The sequence below is a fragment of the Salmo trutta genome, chromosome 14 (assembly GCF_901001165.1).
Source record: "Salmo trutta chromosome 14, fSalTru1.1, whole genome shotgun sequence".
Classification (NCBI taxonomy): Eukaryota; Metazoa; Chordata; class Actinopteri; order Salmoniformes; family Salmonidae; genus Salmo; species Salmo trutta.
The window spans coordinates 11,799,498-11,819,431 of record NC_042970.1 but is presented as its reverse complement, the minus strand read 5'-3'; the positions used below and the strand labels follow the sequence as shown (position 1 = coordinate 11,819,431).

Below are 19,934 nucleotides of genomic sequence, written 5' to 3'. Positions count from 1 at the left end.
CACGCCCACATTCACTTGTGGGAAGATAGCCGAATATCTTGTCCCAAGATAGCCCAAATTGGATTCAATTCCATCTCTATGCCACTTATCATTTTCATATCATTTTAATGATTTGGTTTAACTTGACGTGAGTACGTTCACACAAATCCTAGTCAAGCACAATGTAGAAGCAGTGTGTCATTGGAAAATCTGCCACGCAAAATCAAACATTGAGAGTTTTTTGATAGTCCAAGGCAATATCTATCTGTGATGGGCCCCCATTAAAAAAGTAGAATACTGAGTGAATTGGACACAATATACTGTTGCATAAAGAAACTATTTAACCAAAGGTGTAGCCCACCGATCTGCTGCACCATCCCCAAATCAAAGTCACTAATCCCATGCCTTCTTCAGCGCAGCAAATATAATAGGCTAGTGGCCATTCCTGAAAAAGGGCTTTAGTTCTTGAGATCCCCCTACCCGAGGTAGAACAAAACACAACCATGTTTTTTCACGTCTCTTATGTCTTCCATTTATGAAATGGATGGTTGTGAAAAAATATTATACTGCAAAAGTGTGTCATGACTGTCTTGTGAGGATTAGAATGGGTCAGATCAGACTGGGGGGATGGTAACCAGGCCTCTCTGTCTCCCACAGAGAGGGAGCTGCTGGATGATCGACCGTTTACACCCTGTCGTAAATTACAAGAGAGGGAGACTTTCTCTCTTTACCCGCCAGTATTGGCTAAAGGAATGTCCCTTTGTCTCCAGAGAGTTTTGCCTGCCCTAAACTCTAACGTCCAAAAAGTGGATAATGGAACAATAATTCTAACATAAAGAATGTGGAAAACAAATTTAACTTCTCTAGGGTAGGGGGCAGTATTTTCACGGCCGGATGAAAAACGTACCCAAATTAAACGGCCTACTACTCGGGCCCAGGAACTAGAATATGCATATTATTAGTAGATGTTGATAGAAAACACTCTGAAGTTTCTAAAACTGTTTGAATGGTGTCTGTGAGTATAACAGAACTCATATGGCAGGCAAAAACCTGAGAAAAAATCTAACCAGGAAGTGGGAAGTCTGGTGCTTGTAGTCCTTTCAAGTCATTGCCTATCGAACACAGTGACTTAGGGTTCATTTTGCACTTCCTAAGGCTTCCACTAGATGTCAACAGTCTTTAGATAGTTGTTTGAGGCGTCTATGATGAACAGAGAGCGAACAGAGGAAGTTGGAAGTTGTTGACTCAGGAAAGCAAATGACTTCATTGGCGCACATTCACGTGAGAGTTAGCTGAGCTAGCGTCCCACCTGCCCAAGAGAGGATAATATCGCTTTTCATTTTGTGATGTCATTAATAACTGTATGCATGAAATACTGTAACTGGGAAAGTATATACACTTTAAGGAAACTGTCAAGTTTCCATCCAATATGTTGTGTATATAATATGAACATTTATGAAGGTATTTGTGTTAAGATTGGAATGTGATTTTCGATTTCTAATGAGATAATAATTTGACATCCTTTGTACATTAAGTAGCCAAGCCCCAAGTGAGGTCAGAGAGCTTGTTAGCTTGCTCTAGACTACATGACAAGTCATTGAAGCCACGGACAACTAAGAAGAAGAACATTGTGACCTCTTGTGCACAATCAGAGCCTTACACTCAAGTCCGAGAGAAGGCCAACCGAAACTCTTTGTCGGAACCAAGAAGGCATTTCACACGTAAATACATTCATGATTTCTTACTCCAAACGGGCAGCAATTCGTGTGCAAAGTTTGTGATTAATGGGTGAATAGTTATAGAATGTATCCACAATAAGTGTCCATCTCTTTCTTTTCCCACTCTCCATCTCTGTGTTATAAGCCGTCATATTTTGTCAGTCCACTAGGGACCCTTGTCTGATGTAAAGGGCGTATGTTTATTCTGTGTTATTATTTAGTTAGCTAGTAAATAAATGATAAAAACAATTAATGTAGTACTGAATCATGAGCAAAGCTGGAATTTTTGCAGATCCAAGAAGGTTACGATTGTTCAGAATGATGATATGATAAGAGGTTATGATTCATATGTTGACTGTTTTATGGATGTTATAGGTAAAGACCTTATAGAGTTTAATTTGGGAGATGGTAACTCTTTAAACAACTTCTTCCGTGGTGCCCCAAATCCTAATTTTGAGCCATTATTTTGAGCCGGCTCCCCTCGGCAGCCTTCTGTGCTGTAAACCCAGAGATACAATAGGCAAAAATATCAGATTAACTCTCATTCAGGGCTGTATGGTCCAGTTTGACAAAAATACATACAGTTACACATGTTCTTTTGGTGTTGTGATTATTGTAATCTAATGGGCTCTGAGAAAAACAATTGGGCTCAGACATAAATTACAGTTGTGTATTTCAGTGAAAGTTTCCTCTGTGGATTATATTTGTTCAGCCCCTACTCTTGCAGTTACATTCGGGGCCACTCCTAGATGTGACCACTAATCCTATATGGCATCCAAAATTGCATATGGCTGCCACAATACCATTAAATTGTGATACAATCACCTGTATATACACATGTTTTAAATGAGAGACATCTTTCAGATTTGTGTACTGTCCTTATGACCTGCACTCAAGACTATTTCTGTGCAATTCAACTTTGTTGGAAATCCAATATGCCTGCTATAGTTACACTCAAACACTTTTGTCTCGAATATAGAAAAGGCAGCAGACTGCTTGGCATGGCAACACCAAGTATTCCACGCCTCTTTGAGGATCAATGATTCAACTTGGAGGCTCCAATAAAAGGAAAGAGAATCTTGACACCCTCATACTAACCCTAAATATACATCTTGCCCCATTGTGGTATAATTGCTAGTCCAATGACCTTCCTCTGGCTCACTGCATTCGTGATGCACAATGGAATGTTCAGTGCACCATTCTACAGTTATGGTTGAGCGGGCACATTGCTTTTTCCGGAAAACCATGACCACCATCCTGGCTGTCTGCCCTGGAGTTGCCATACATGTTGACTTGGTGGCAGGTATCCTAGTGGTTAGAGTGTTGGACTTGTAACTGAAAGGTTGCAAGATCGAATCCCCGAGCTGAGAAGGTAAAAATCTGCTGTTCTGCCCCTGGACAAGGCAGTTAACCCACTGTTCCTAGGCCGTCATTGAAAATAAGAATTTGTTCTTAACTGACTTGCCTAGTTAAATGAAGGTAAAATAAATGAAAATATTATGTATGGGTAGAATGCAACCAAACATGATGTCAAGCGCATAAGGCAGGTGTTCACCACAATGAACCAACACAACCTGACGATCATTGACAAGAAATCCTTAGTGGGCCTTCACTACATGTATTGAAGTAACCTTTAAAACCATTTCTCTTAACTCCTGGGCGTTTTCCAAATGACCCCACGATGTACGCTGGAACCAAATATTTTTGTATTTTGCATTTTGCTGTCTAGAAAAATATTTTTATCAGACTTTGAATCGACCATGCACACTGCCCTCAACCTTAGTTTCAATGAGGAAAACAGGCAAAAGGTTAGAGCTGTACATATACACTATTAGAGAAGGTGACTGTTGTGTTAAAGGTTGCTTTTCTGTAACTTGGTTACGGTACTGTGTGCTTGGGTTGTGAAAGGCTTCTTATTATATTTTGCAGAATTGCCATTGTTATGCTGTAAGTCTGAATGAGATTTAAACATGAGCACACATGGAAAAGCTATGTGGCTTTAGCTATTCAAACACAGAGGCATGGTAGTGTCTTAGATATACCAAGAGCCTTATGAAACCCTTTTAAAGACAGAATAATGCAAGGCAAAAAACAAGGGCCACTTATATAAAGGCGAAGGTGTTTGAGTGTAATCATGTCGGTCATATTGGATTCAGAAAACAATTACACCAAAACAGTCATTATGAGCATGAATGTTGTACACAATTCTGAAAAAATGCCTCTCATCTCCAGAATTCATATTTACACGTCCTTTAACCTCCATTAAATGGTACTATGGAAGCCATATTGGATTTTGGTAGACATCTATCTATAATATCTATACATATAACCACTTCTGCAGTAAACAATTTTTACACAACAATCCTTTTCTTAAATGGAAGACATTAGGGATGTGTTTTGTTCTACCTCAGGTAGGTGTATCTCACATTTTTGCACCTTGCCACTACCCTACAAATGGAACTCTACAATAAACTGGCAACTTTTTAGTGCTTATTAGTGCACAGATATAGTTTGTACCAGCCTACGAGTTAGGCCTACATTGCAACAAGGATTGCACACACAACTTCTTATTGAAACATTGTTGCAATTTGTTGTAACCCAACCTATTTTGGTGCAGAGAGGAAGAGGCGAAGCAAGAGGGTTTACTTTGCCCCCAAAATCTGCACGAAAATAAGAGCATCAAGTGAGGAATTTTCGTATGTAGCTCAATGAGAGTCGCAAATTTGGTCAACAAAAACTGTAACTGCTAATTTGCTACGTGAGGCTTATTTGATCAAATAGAAGTTTCACAATGGCTAGGTTGTTTGCGAATTAACTGATATAAGTGGACGCTGTTATGTATGGCGTGACATGCTGTACATTGAACTGTACGTTGCTATGGTTTACGACAGTGTGCTGCTTTACGTATGAATGGGTTGTGGTACGTTATTAAACGTCAGAGTGATGTAAAATATGAAACCGTACAGACTTGCGTTCTTCTACAGCTAAGCTAGATACAGGCGCACATGGCATTTTGGCAACAAAAAAAATGTCTTTCTATCAGAGTTGTGCCTCATTGGCTCGAATGGTCCCACCTGATTGTGCCTCCTTCCGCCTAGGGCTGCTACCATGACCGTATTATCGCTACACCAGCGGTCAAGAGTCATGATCGCAGTCAAATTCCACGTGACCGTTTAGTCACGTTAATTAGGCTTCTCGAAGCTCTGATGGTCATTTGTAGCCTACCAAACTTGCTAACTGCCTGGCACTTTGCACTCTAATGTCCCTCTAATCACTCTGACATAAATGCAAATCTGATCGAAAATCTAATCAAACACTTCATGAGAGCCCATCAGCTCATGTTGCGCAACATTTCTATAGGCTATTAAATTGTATGAGAAAACAGAGCGTGGCCTCTATTAAAAAGAGGAGGATCCCATCAGCTTTCTAGAACCTAGGCCTACAATATTTATTTATCAACTTTCCTAATATTAAGCACATTGCTTCTCTTTTTAACAGGAGTTTAGCCTACCTGGCTGGCATGAAAATTAACCACGGGAAAAGAGTCCTCCATTCTCTATTTAAGTGAATACATTACATGTATTTTTTCCCCTGCACCCGTTTCGAGACAAGTGCATGATAATCGTCCATGCTAAATCAAAACAAATTTCGGACATATATTATTTAGCATATGTAAAGACAAGATTAAGTGAAGAATAGTCTGATGGGTGACAATATTAGCCTATCACTTTTGAATTATATATTAGCACTTGTGAATGATGTCCAGCCTGTGTACACACTTCATCAGTCTCTCATTCTCAATTCGACAAGCACTTGATAATGCCTCAAATTTCCCGGCGGGATCCCCTTTCTGTCGCGGTAATGCCCCCCAAAAAATCCATGCCTTTTGCAGCCAGTGGCCATTGTGCCCTTGGACTGAATATAATAATTATAATTCCATTCTCTCGGCTGTGTTTTCCGAAGCACCTCTCACTCAAGTTTAAAAAAGCAATGCATGCCTTTTTTAGCAACTTTTTCAAATGATAGTCTCACATCTCATGTAGCCTAGGCCCTGCTTAGCTTCAGAGGCAAGTCATCAGTGGGATGCAGGGTGGTATGCTGATGTAGTCAGGGAATGCATTAATCATTATTGATGTTGTCTAAATGTTTGTCTATTTGCTTTTGTTATGCACATTCTTTGCATGAACCTGTTTCTTGGGCAATGGTGTGTGTTCACGGATGCTAAGGGGAAGTCAGGCTTCCCCAAAAATGTGAATAAAAGAAAAACAATTATACAACAATTTCTCTTTCGACTCTGTGTTTTAAACATTTTCCTTCAATTTGCAAGTGGCTGAATTTATCTGATCTGATCTAACCATAAATTCATATATTGTGCCACCGACCTTACACAATTGAAATTCAATATGTTGCCTAAAATTTTTGTAGGCTCGAGTTAACTAGTTAGCTAATTTAGCTGGTTCATTGTTGCCTCTGCGAGGAAGTTAGGCTACGAATAATTTTTGCCAGGTAGCCCAGTCTAGGACAACAAAAACTAAAAGTGTGTACTACTGTATGACAGAGGCATAGACCTTTTGCCAACATGAAAGTGTAATCGGCCTGTGTGTAGCTGATGTAGAGAGTCAGGCGCAGGACAGCAGAATGAGTAATCAACGTATTTACTCAAGTATTCACAAATACAACACAATATACCGAGCCCACAATAACGGACCGTATACAAGACAAACAATTACTCACAAACAAACATGGGGTAACAGAGGGTTAAATAATGAACAAGTAATTGGGGATTGAAACCAGGTGTCTAAGACAAGACAAAACAAATGGAAAATGAAAAGTGGATTGGCGATGGCTAGAAGGCCGGTGACGTCGACCGCCGAACGCCGCCCAAACAAGGAGAGGGACCGACTTCGGCGGAAGTCATGACAGTACCCCCCCTTGACGTGCGGCTCCAGCAGCGCACTGACACCGACCTCGGGGACGACCCGGAGGACGAGGCGCAGGGCGATCCGGGTGGAAACGGTGGAACTCCCGCAGCAACAAAGGGTCCAAGACGTCCTCCACCGGCACCCAGCATCTCTCCACCGGACCGTACCCCTCCCACTCCACGAGGTACTGAAAGCCCCTCGCCCGACACCTCGAGTCCAGGATGGCTCGAACAGCATATGCCGGGGCCCCCTCGATGTCCAGAGGGGGCGGAGGAACCTCCCGCACCTCAGACTCCTGGAGTGGACCAGCCACCACCGGCCTAAGGAGAGACACATGGAACGAGGGATTAATACGGTAATCTGGGGGAAGCTGTAACCTGTAGCATACCTCGTTCAGTCTCCTCAGGACTTTGAATGGCCCCACAAACCGTGGACCCAGCTTCCGGCAGGTCAGGCGGAGGGGCAGGTTTCGGGTCGAGAGCCAGACCCGGTCCCCCGGTGCGAACACCGGGGCCTCACTGCGGTGGCGGTCGGTGCTCGCCTTTTGCCGTCTCACGGCCCATTGCAGGTGCACATGGGCGGCGTCCCAGGTCTCCTCCGAGCACATAAACCATTCGTCCACCGCAGGAGCTTCGATCTGGCTCTGATGCCAAGGTGCCAGAACCGGCTGATACCCCAGTACGCACTGGAAGAGAGAGAGGTTAGTGGAGGAGTGGAGGAGTGGAGGAGTGGCGGAGTGAGTTTTGGGCCATCTCTGCCCAGGGGATGAACGCCGCCCACTCCCCCGGCCGGTCCTGGCAATATGACCGCAGAAACCTACCCACATCCTGGTTTACTCTCTCCACCTGCCCGTTACTCTCGGGGTGAAAACCTGAGGTGAGGCTGACCGAGACCCCCAGATGTTCCATGAACGCTCTCCAGACCCTGGACGTGAAGTGGGGACCTCGATCAGAGACTATGTCCTCAGGCACCCCGTAGTGCCGGAAGGCGTGAGTGAACAGGGCCTCCGCAGTCTGTAGGGCCGTAGGGAGACCGGGCAAAGGGAGGAGATGGCAGGACTTAGAAAACCGATCCAAAACGACCAGGATCGTGGTGTTGCCCTGTGAGGGAGGAAGATCCGTCCAGAAGTCCACCGACAGGTGCGACCACGGCCGTTGTGGAACGGGTAGGGTTTGTAACTTCCCTCTGGGCAGGTGCCTTGCACTGGGCGCACACCGAGCAGGAGGAAACACAAACCCTCACGTCCTTGGCCAAGGTGGCCCACCAGTACTTCCCACTAAGGCAACGCACCGTCCGACCAATGCCAGGATGACCAGAGGAGGGTGACGTGTGGGCCCAATAGATCAGGCGGTAGGTAGCGGACAGCAGACGGAACGTACAGGTGCCCAACTGGACACTGGGGGGGAGTGGGCTCTGTGCGTAATGCCCGCTCGATGTCTGCGCCCAACTCCCACACCACCGGTGCCACCAGGCAAGAAGCCGGAAGTATGGGAGTGTAATCCATGGACCGCTCCTCTGTGTCATACATCCGGGACAGTGCGTCTGCCTTAGCGTTCGGGGAACCTGGTCTGTAGGACAGAGTGAAAAAAACGGGTAAAGAACATGGCCCAACTTGCCTGGCGAGGGTTCAGTCTCCTCGCCGCCCGGATGTACTCCAGATTCCGGTGGTCAGTCCAGACGAGGAAAGGGTGTTTAGCCCCCTCAAGCCAATGTCTCCATGCTTTCAGAGCCTTGACAACAGCCAACAGCTCCCGGTCCCCCACATCATAGTTTCGCTCCGCTGGGCTGAGCTACATCAAAAAGAAAGCACAGGGGTGGAGCTTTGGTGGCATGCCGGAGCGCTGAGAGTGCACGGCTCCTATCCCAGCCTCGGAAACGTCCACCTCCACTATGAACGCCAAAGAGAGATCCGGATGAGCCAGCACGGGAGCCGAGGTAAACAGAGCCTTCAGTTGACCAAAAGCCCTGTCCACCTCAGCCGACCACTGCAGTCGCACCGGTCCCCCCTTCAGCAGTGAGGTAATGGGAGCCGCTACCTGACCAAAACCCCGGATAAACCTCCGGTAGTAGTTGGCAAACCCTAGAAACCGCTGCACTTCCTTTACCGTGGTGAGAGACGGCCAATTACGCACGGTTGAAATGCGGTCACTCTCCATCTCCACCCCTGAAGTGGAAATGCGATACCCTAGGAAGGAGACGGACTGTTGGAAGAACAGACATTTCTCAGCCTTGATGTACAGGTCATGCTCCAACAGTCGACCAAGCGGAGTATATCAGAATGTCGTCGATATACACCACTACACCCTGCCCGTGCAGGTCCCAGAAAATCTCATCAACAAAGGCCTGGAAGACTGATGGAGCATTCATCAACCCGTACGGCATGACAAGGTACTCATAGTGCCCTGAGGTGGTACTAAATGCCATCTTCCACTCGTCCCCCTCCCGGATACGCACCAGGTTGTAAGCGCTCCTGAGATCCAATTTTGTGAAGAAGCGCTCCCCATGCGTTGACTCAATCGCACTGGCGATGAGCTGTACCTCACTGTGATCTGATTTATACCCCGATAGTCAATGCACGGGCGCAGACCTCCATCCAAGTGGAGGGCCAAATGTATCCCTGCCCCAGGGATTCGGATACATATTTCCATAGCCGCCGTCTCCTCCTGTGACAGAGGATACACGTGACTCCTAAGAAATGCTGCATCTACCAGGAGATTTATCGCACCATCCCCCCGTCGATGGGGTGGTAATTTAGTCACCTTCTTCTTACAGAAGGCGAGAGCCAAATCGGCATAATCTGAGGGGATGCGCACGGTGGAGACCTGGTCTGGACTTTCCACCGTAGTCGCACCAATGGAAACTCCTACACACCTCCCCGAGCACTCTCGTGACCACCCCTTGAGAGCCCTCTGTTGCCACGAAATAGTGGGGTCATGACAGGCCCACCAGTGTAGGTCCAGCACCACGGGAAACGCAGGAGAATCAATAAGGAAGAGACTGATTCTCTCCTTGTGACCCTCCTGCGTAACCATGTCTAGTGGAGCGGTGGCCTCCCTAATCAGCCCTGACCCTAATGGTCGACTATCTAGGGCATGCACAAGGAAGGGCATATCCACAGGAACAAGGGGGATCCCTAAACTATGGGCAAATGAACGGTCAATAAAATTCCCAGCTGCGCCTGAACCTACGAGCGCCTTATGCTGGGAATGCGGGGAAAACTCAGGAAATGTAATAAACACATACATGTGAGCAACAGCGGGGTCTGGGTGAGCCTGGTGCTGACTCACCTGGGGTGACACGATAGTGCCCTGCCTGTTGTCAGCAGGTTGTCCAGCCGGATGGACAGGTCCACCAGCTGGTCCAACGTGAGGGTGGTGTCTCGGCAGGCCAAATCCCGACGGACGTCCTAGTGCAGACTGCACCAGTAGTGATCGATCAGGGCCCTGTCGTTCCATCCGGCGCTGGTGGCCAGGGTCCAGAAGTCCAATGCGAAATCCTGCATGCTCCTCGTCCCCTGCCTCAGGTGGAACAGACGTTCACCCGCCGCTCGACCCGCAGATGGGTGGTCGAAAACTGCCTGGACTTTCTCTGTCCCTTGTTTTCGAGCTGCAGCCTTTTTCGTTCCCCTCGAACCACTCAAAGATAGTGTACATTATTATGCTTATGTCCGGGAGGGCACTCGCCTGGGCCACGTCGGTGTGGGAGCAACAATCCACCGTCTGCCTCAGTCTGGAGGTATTCATGGCGGAGGCGAGAAAAGTTTGGGAGAGAGGCTGCCCGGAAGTTTCTTCAGCTTCGACATACACCCTCAGTGTGGCAGATGATGTGGTGGAGTTGATGATGTGGTGGAGCAGCAGAGGGTACCTGAAACCCAGAAGCGCTGTTCGACTTTGTTAAGGGAATTTTTAATCCCAATAATGCATTTAATCTTTAACCAATTCAACAAGGTTTGTAAGACCCTTGATTCACTAATAATTGGGCAAAGTCTCAGATTTTATAAAAAAGGTTCAAAGGTCTTTATTCATGAGAGCTCTAAAGTAAAAAAATTAGGACTCAGTCCTTTTATAATACACACAGACATTCCTATCTTTAGACCACTCCCTTCTCAAACAACCAGTACTTTTCTACTAACTACAAAGAACCATAAAAGTTGTCACATTCTTCAAGGCTTTCACCTCCCCTCCCCCATTGGGACCCTCTTGGTTTGAAGCCCTCTAATGATTTTCTATTATCTACTCTACAACTTCACTCTGTTTACATCCCTACTAAAGAATATATCATAGTATGTCACTACTAACAGATCTACCCCCATCCTGGTTTTATCTTCTCATAATTATCAAACTTTTCCCCCTATCCTACAATTTCAGAGTGGAACACTTAAGTCATTATCCTAACACATACAAATTATTCTAACAGACACGTTCCTGTGCGGATTATCGGAGAAGTTAAAGGATGAGCTGGCAGCCTGAGAACTACCGACGGATCTCGACTCACTCATCACTTTAACCATCCGGATCGATGTTCGGCTACGGGAACTTGGGAGGGAGAAGAGGTCCAATTGCGGTCCCAATAGCTCACTCAGGGATCCCAACTTGCAGCTGATGAAGTCCGGAAGTCCCCGACGTCTCCGTCTCCGAGAGGATCCGAACTTACCCGAGTCCCTCCAAGAGCCTCCGGAGACTGTCGATTCACCTCTTCCCGAGCCGATGAGGCTCGGCAAAGCTGTCTCCCGCAGAACGCGTACGCAGACTTGAGATGCAGAGTTGTCTGTATTGCGGTACTGCCGGTCATTTTGTGTCTCAATGTCCCTTCAAGAAACCTAGCTCATTCGTTAGAGTGAGTACACTGGTGGGTCTTAACCTCTTCCTGACAGAGTGTAATACCTACATGTTTCAAGCAGACCACCATAGTCCCTGTGCCTAAGAAAGCAAAGGTAACCTACCTAAATGATTACCGCCCCGTAACACTCACGTCGGTAGCCATGAAGTGCATTGAAAGACTGGTCATGGCTCACATCAACACCATCATCCCGGAAACCCTAGACCCACTCCAATTCGCATACCGCCCCAACAGATCCACAGATGACGCAATATCAGTCGCACTCCACACTGCCCTTTCCCACCTGGACAAAAGGAACATCTATGTGAGAATGTTGTTCACTGACTACAGCTCAACGTTCAACACCCTAGTGCCCACAAAACCAATCACTAAGCTAAGGACCCTGGGACTTAACACCTCCCTCTGCAATTGGATCTTGTTCTTCCTGACGGGCCGCCCCCAGGTGGTAAGGGTAGGCAACAACACCTCTGCCACGCTGATCTTTAACACTGGGGCCTCTCAGGGGTGCGTGCTTAGTCCCCTCCTGTACTCCCTACCGGCTGTAGTGGAGCGGGTCAAAAGTTTCATATTCCTTGGTGTCCACATCACCAACAAACAATCATGGTCCAAACACACAAAGACAGTCTTGAAGAGGGCACGACAACACCTTTTCCTCCTTAGGGCCCCAGATCCTGTCATGGGCCCCAGATCCTCAAAAGGTTATACAGCTGCACCATCGAGAGCATCTTGATGGGTTGCACCACTGCCTGGTATGGAAACTGCTCGGCATCTGACCGCGAGGTGCTACAGAAGGTAATGCGTATGGCCCAGTACATCACTGGGTCCAAGCTTCCTGCCATCCAGGACCTACATACTAGGCGGTGTCAGAGGAAGGCCCAAAAAACAGTCAAAGACTCTAGTCACCCAAGTCATGGACTGCTCTCTCTGCTACAGCACGGCAAGCGGTACCGGAGTGCGAAGTCGAGGACCAAAGGGCTCCTTAACAGCTTCTGCCCTGTTAAGGGATTTATATGTTTGAATGTAATGATTAAATAATTCTTCCCTGAAACTTAACTATTAGGGATATGGTCTATATAGCATGTAGAATGAGTAACTAAAGGGTTAAGCATAAATCTAACGAGGTTGGACTGGGAAAGAGAAGAATGTGTGTCTGTGTGTTTAAGTAAAACACCAAGAACTGTTAAAATGTGGTTGACCTGACCTAGCTTGAACTCTGAGGGTTTAAGATTTGAGAGGGAGTTCCCCTCAAGGTTTCCCCAATCTCAGAGGAATGAAACTGTCGGGCTGGGTAATAATTTACAGTGTTGAGAGTTCTGGGGAAGAAGATAACGAACTCTCCTTAATGTTTGTGTGTATGTGTGTGCGTAAATAAGGAGTGGTATATAATCGATGTCTCTGTACAATGGACTTAAGAACGTCCTCGTGAATAAACATTCTGCCTCTTGTAAGCTGGGACTCTGTCTGTTTCATTCAACCAGAATCTCACCAATTCCGGGTTGCAGACTGAGTATTTTAATTGAAGTTAACATTGAGAACTTAATTCTCCTAACATACCCCAAGCCATAAGACTGCTGAACAATTAATCAAATGGCCACCCGCACTATTTACATTAACCCCCCCCGTTGTTTTACACTGCTGCTACTCACTGTTTGTTGTCTATGCATAGTCACTTTAACCCTACCTACACATACAAATGACCACTTCTAATCTCTACCCCCACACATTGACTTAGTACTGGTAACCCCTTGTATATAGCCTTTTTATTTTATTTTTTACTTTTGTTTATTTTGTAATTTTTTTTTTAACTCCAGTTTTTAACTGAATTGTTAGTTAAGGGCTTGTAAGTAAGCATTTCATGGTAAGGTTGCATTCGGCACATGTGACAAATAACATTTTATTTTATTTTCTTTGCTGCTGCACGGCAAGAGGTACTGGTGCATCAAGTCTGACACCAACAGGATCTTGAACAGCTTCTATCCCCAAGCAAAACGACTGATAAATGGCTAACAAAAGAGCTACACGGGCCGAGTTTACAATGAATCTTTATTGACCTTTTATTTCAGTATTTGCACATCTCTATGCAAACTCACAGGGCCCTACACACTCACACACACTGTCACTCCAACACACACACAAACACTGACTCCGTCATTTGCTCGCTCACACATAATATGCACATACATTTATACTGACTCTACACATCCGCACACCCACTCACATACAAGCTGCTGCTACTCTGTTTATCTTATATCCTGTTGCCTAGTCACCTTACCCCTATACATATCTACCTCCCATCACTCTAGTATCCCTGCACATTGTAAATATGGTATTGGAACTGACCCTGTATATAGTATGCTTACTTACTTACTTATTGTGTTCTTCATATTTCATGAGTTTTTTTTCTTCTTCTAGTATTACATTGTTATTGATTATTACATTGTTGGGCTTTGAGTTGCAAGAAAGGCATTTAACTGTACTTGTGCATGTAACATTACAACTTTTAATCTTGAAACAGTATCCAACAGGCCATTCTTGTCAGCCCAGCCAGGTATGAGGTGTTGAACGCTCAATCACTGTTGTTAGTTATGAGGCCATGTGCAAAAGCACGCGTGTGACTCTTGCCTAAAGGTTATTTTGTGCCCTTTTCAAATGGATCCATTCTCTATTACAAACATTGCCTCTGAACCTGAGGAAAGGTTATTCTTCTCACATGAATCCCACATCATTCCCACACCTGTCTGACATTTTGTGGCTACGATGCATTTATGTTGTTTTACTTTTAATATTTAGCAGAGCATATTTGGGTCTTTCTATAAACTAGGGTACCAATGAGCATTTATTGTAGTGGACAACTGTTTTATTGTAGTGGACAACATTTATTGTAGTGGACAACTTTGATGCTGTTGCAAAGTCATTAATAATAATTTCCCACCCAAATTTGTGACTACATTAAGATATAAAGAGATAACGTAGATACATTCAATATAATTCATGAGTTGAATCAAAACCTATGTTTAAACCCTTTCTAATGCTTGGAGTCTTTACAGATTTGGTAAAAATTGTGTGCCATAATACACTACCTTGCTTACCTTACATTTATGATACTATTGTTTGTTGTTATATCATATACTAAGCAGTTAACAATTGAATTACACATTGACCTTGATTCTGTGACATTCCTGAATATTGCTGTCTGACCTTTTTTGTATGGAGATCTCAGAAGTGTACTGTAACCATGTAACATTTTATATCTCCCTATGTTACGGTGTGAAAACAGTTTTCATGGGCACACATATCCAAAATAATGTATGTGATTGCAAAATCCAATGCTGCAAACAGAAAGAGTAACTTTAATATAATTAATAATAATAAAACATGATACTGTCATTAACAGTGTTCTTATAATTATGCATAATAGTTGTTTGATGCAAGTTTGATGTTTAGCTCTTTAGTTACGTGGGGACATTATCATGCAACATCAGCTGATTCAGGAAAGGATTTTCTGAATGACAGTCAAGTGATAAAGAGGTTGTGTGATACTACACACGATTTAAGAACAGCCAAAGTGCGGGAATTAATGTTGATCTGGAGGATTGACAGAACATTTTGGTATCTATGTTGTTAAGATAATTAGCCTACTTTGTGGACAACAATATATCAAGATTCCTGAGGTAAGATTTTGGTCAGTGTACATTTTGATCGTTTGTTTTCCTGAGTTTAAATGGAGAAATCGGGAACGTGAAAACATTCAGATTATTATTATTATTTTTTTTTTTTAAGATATAAAAATATAAAACCAAAAAACTACTTGATATTTCGATGTTCAAATGTGGGTGAGGTTAAATGCGGAATGCCTGGTCAATTATTATAATGGTGCTGGAGGGGATGGCTGCCATTTTATGGGCTCCTAACCAACTGAGCTATTTATTTTTTCTTCACATTGTTTGTAACTTATTTTGTACATGATGTTGCTGCTACTGTCTCTTATGACCGAAAAGAGCTTCTGGATATCAGAACAGCGATTACTCACCTTGAACTGGACAAAGATTTTTTCTTTAATGAGTCCGACGCAAAGGCTATACTGCTTCTCCAAAACCAGGCCCAAATCCCCATCATTCGCGTGAAAAAAAGATGGAAATACAGGGGGCGGAGATGACTTGTGAGAATTCTTTGGCGAGTGGGTAACCCACCTCTACCATCCTTTCTATTGGCCAAAGTGCAATCACTGGAGAATAAACTGGATGATCTCCGCTTGAGAGTATCCTACCAACGGGACATTAAAAACTGTAATATCTTATGTTTCACTGAGTCGCTGAACGACAACATGGATAATATACATTTGGCTGGGTTTTCCGTGCATCGACAGGACAGAACAGTTACATCTGGTAAGACGAGGGGTAGGGGTGTGTGCCTATTTGTGAATAACAACTGGTGCACAATGACAAATATTAAGGAAGTCTTGAGGTATTGCTCGCCTGATGTAGAGAACCTCATTATAAGCTGCGGTTATGGCTCACATCAACATGATCATCCCAGAAACCCTAGACCCACTCCAATTCGCATACTGCCCAAACAGATCCACAGATGAAGCAATCTAAATCACATTCCACACTGCCCTTTCCCACCTGGACAAAAGGAACACCTATATGTGAATGCTGTTCATTGACTACAGCTCAGCATTCAACACCATAGAGCCCACAAAGCTCATCACTAAGCTAAGGACCCCGGGACTAAACACCTCCCTCTAAAACTGTATCCTGGGCTTCCCAATGGGCCTCCCCCAGGTGGTATAAGGGTAGGCAACAACACATCTGCCACGTTGATCCTCAACATGGGGCCCCTCAGGGGTGCGTGCTTTGTCCCCTCCTGTACTCTCTGTTCACCCACGACTGCGTGGCCAAGCACGACTTCAACACCATCATTAAGTTTGCTGACGACATAACAGTTGTAGGCCTGATCACCGACAATGATGAGAAAGGCTATAGGGAGGAGGTCAGAGACCTGCCAGTGTGGTGCCATGACAACAACCTCTCCCTCAACGTGAGCAAGACAAAGGACCTGATCGTAGACTACAGGGAAATGAGGGCCAAACGCCCCCATTCACATCGATGGGCTGTAGTGGAGCGGGTCGAGAGTTTCAAGGTCCTTGGTGTCCACATCATGAACAAACTATCATGGTCCAAACACACAAAGACAGTTGTGAAGAGGGCACGACAACACCTTTTCCCCCTCAGGAGACTGAAAAGATTTGGCATGGGTCCCCAGATCCTCAAAAAGTTATACAGCTGCACCATCGAGAGCATTCTGAAGGGTTGTATCACCGCCTGGTATGGCAACTGCTCGGCATCTGACCCACAAGGCGCTACAGAGGGTAGTGTATATGGCCCAGTACATCACTGGGGCCAAGCTTCCTGTCATCCAGGACCTAAAATTGTCAAAGACTCCAATCACCCAAGTCATAGAGTGTTCTCTCTGCTACCGCATGGCAAGCGGTACCGGAGTGCCAAGTCTAGGTCCAAAAGGCTCCTTAACAGCTTCTACCTCAAAGCCATAAAACTCCTGAATAATTAATCAAATGGCCACCCGCACTATTTACATTGACCCCCCCTGTTATTAGACTGCTGCTACTCGCTGTTTGTTATCTATGGATAGTCATTTTACCACTACCTACATGTACATATTACCTTGACTAACCTGTACCCCTGCACATTGACTCGGTACCGGTAACCCTTGCATATTGCCTTGTTATTGTTATTTTATTGTGTTACTTTTTATTTAATTTTTTACTTTAGTTTATTTAGTAAAAATACTCAATTTCTTGAACTGCATTGTTGGTTAAGGGCTTGTAAGTAAGCATTTCACGGTAAGATCTACACCTGTTGTATTCGGCGCATGTGACAAATACAATTATTTATTTATTTTTTGATTTGAAGTGCACAACCAACACTTCCTGTCCATTCAAAGTAGGAGGTCACCCTTCTAACTCCATTCAATTAATGTTTTAATTTATTATCTATGAATTAATTGATTAATAGCTGCCCATACCGAACCACAGCTGTAAATGGTTAGCTGACTGACATAGCCTATTTACCTAGTTAACTATTGGTAATCTTATTAAATGATGCTATACAGCCAAAACAACAATATCTATTGCTAGACTAGAGAAATGCCCCTGGCTATAGTTAATCAGTGGTTGCACATTTAACTAGCTGGAATGAAGCTAGGGTGTGAAAATTGGACATGTGAATATATCCTTACACTGTTTACAGCAGGTCTCCAGCTATCCAGACATGTCTGGTCAGCCTGATAGGTTGCCGTGGGTGTGTCCAGTTTACACCTGTGCAAATCTCTGTGTGTATAGAAATGGAATTAAACATCCAACCAATGCCTCACGTGTCATGCTGTAGGTCCACCACACACCCAAAGAGTTGGGGGTCCTGTCCAGAAACAACCCCTATCCCCTACCCCAAGACACTTGTGGAGATCTGAGAGAATTGGACAGGTGTAACCGAAATTCCGCCAAGTCTATCAGAGGGTAAGGTGGAGCTCTCACAATGTCACCACCCATCATTCACTCTCAGATCTCCACAAGTGTCTAGACTCTGGGCAGTAGGGGCTAGGGATTGTTTCTAGACAGGACATGGGTATTATGGTAGCTTAGTCAGTCAGTCAGTCTGGCACTGTCAAAAACATTTTAATAGCTGTCAAATTCTTGCTTCCTCTGTCCTTGTGAGAATCTCAATCCTTGATTAGTTGCATTCTCATTCCTCGTCTCCTTCTCAAAGCCCATTGGATGAGAAGGTCAGAGGTCCCACCCCTCTCACCTTCGTATCCAATGGGTTTTGAGAAGAAGGCGAGAAGAGAGGATGTGAGTGTTTCCTCCATTCCTCTTCCCTCTCAAAGCACATTGGAGGAGAGGAGGGAAGGTTCCTACACTTGGGCTCCAATGCACTGTCAAGGAGAGGAAAGGAGTAGAGGAAACAAGGACAGAGGAAGCAAGAATGTGATGTTTAGTTTTCACACACACACACACACACAGTTTACTGATTATAATGACGTCATTATTTGTTATTATTATCATTAATGATTTTGTTGACAGAACCCATTGTATTATATTATTGAATTAAATTATTATATCAACTTAAAAAATATAGAAATGCTGTTGTTTATATTTTTCATTCTTCTGGAAGGTTTAGCATGGCTATAAATGATAGAGAACTTGGCCACAGGCATGACAAAGAAACATGCAGTGTCCATGTTTCGTGTGACATTTAGAATGACATGAAAATGTTTTGTTGTTGCTAAGGGTCATGGTCTCATTGTGCCGATCTAAACTCTTATTTCCGTAACTACACATGTGAAGCTGCAAGAAAATCATATTTGAATACAGTCCGTTCTGAAACTATTCAGACCCCTTGACCTTTTCTACATTTTGTTAGGTTACAGCCTTATTCTAAAATTGATAAAATATTTTTTTCCTTCATCAATCTACACACAATACCCCATAATGACAAAGCAACAACTGATTTGTAGAAATGTTTGCTCATTTATATTGAAAACTCCCCAGGAAATATTACATTTACATAAGTATTCAAACCCTTTACTCAGTACTTTGTTGAACCACCTTTGGCAGCGATTACAGCCTTGAGTCTTCTTGGTTATGACGCTACAAGCCTGGCACACCTGTACTTGGGGAGTTTCTCCCATTCTTCTCTGCAGATCCTCTCAAGCTCTGTCAAGTTGGATGCTGCCACCACCATGCTTCACTGTAAGGATGGTGCCAGGTTTCCTCCAGATGTGATGCTTGCCATTCAGGCCAAATAGTTCAATCTTGGTTTCATCAGACCAGATAATCTTGCTTCTCATGGTCTGAGAGTCTTTAGGTGCCTTTTGGCAAACTCCAAGTGGACTGTGATGTGCCTTTTACTGAGGAGTGGCTTCCGACTGGCCACTCTACCAAAAAACCCTGATTGTTCTGCAGAGATGGTTGTCCTTCTGGAAGGTTCTCCCATCTCCACAAAGGAACTCCTGAGCTCTCTCAGAGTGATCATCGACTTCTTGGTCACCTCCCTGACCAAGGCCCTTCTCCCCCGATTACTCAGTTTGGCCGGGCTGCCATTTAAGAATGATGGAATGATGGAGGCCACTGTGTTCTTGGGGACCTTAAATGCTGCAGAAATGTTTTGATACCCTTCCCCAGATCTGCGCCTCGACACCAGTCTTGGAGCTCTATGGAAAATTCCTTCGACCTAATTGGCTTGGTTTTTGCTCTGACATGCGCTGTCAACTGTGGGACCTTATATAGACAGATGTGTGCCTTTCCAAATCATGTACAATCAATTGAATTTACCACAGGTGGACTCCAATCAAGTTATAGAAAGATCTCAAGGATGATCAATCTAAACAGGATGCACCCAAGCTTAATTTTGAGTCTGATAGTACTCATTATGGAGTATTATGTGTAGATTGATGAGGA

General features: G+C 44.5%; 1 protein-coding gene across 2 annotated transcripts in view; it reads right to left on the bottom strand.

Moving 5' to 3' along the window:
- LOC115207396 (metabotropic glutamate receptor 4) overlaps positions 1-19,934 on the bottom strand; it is a 253,761-nt gene that overhangs the window by 194,440 nt on the left and 39,387 nt on the right. The gene's annotated exons all lie outside the window — the stretch shown is intronic.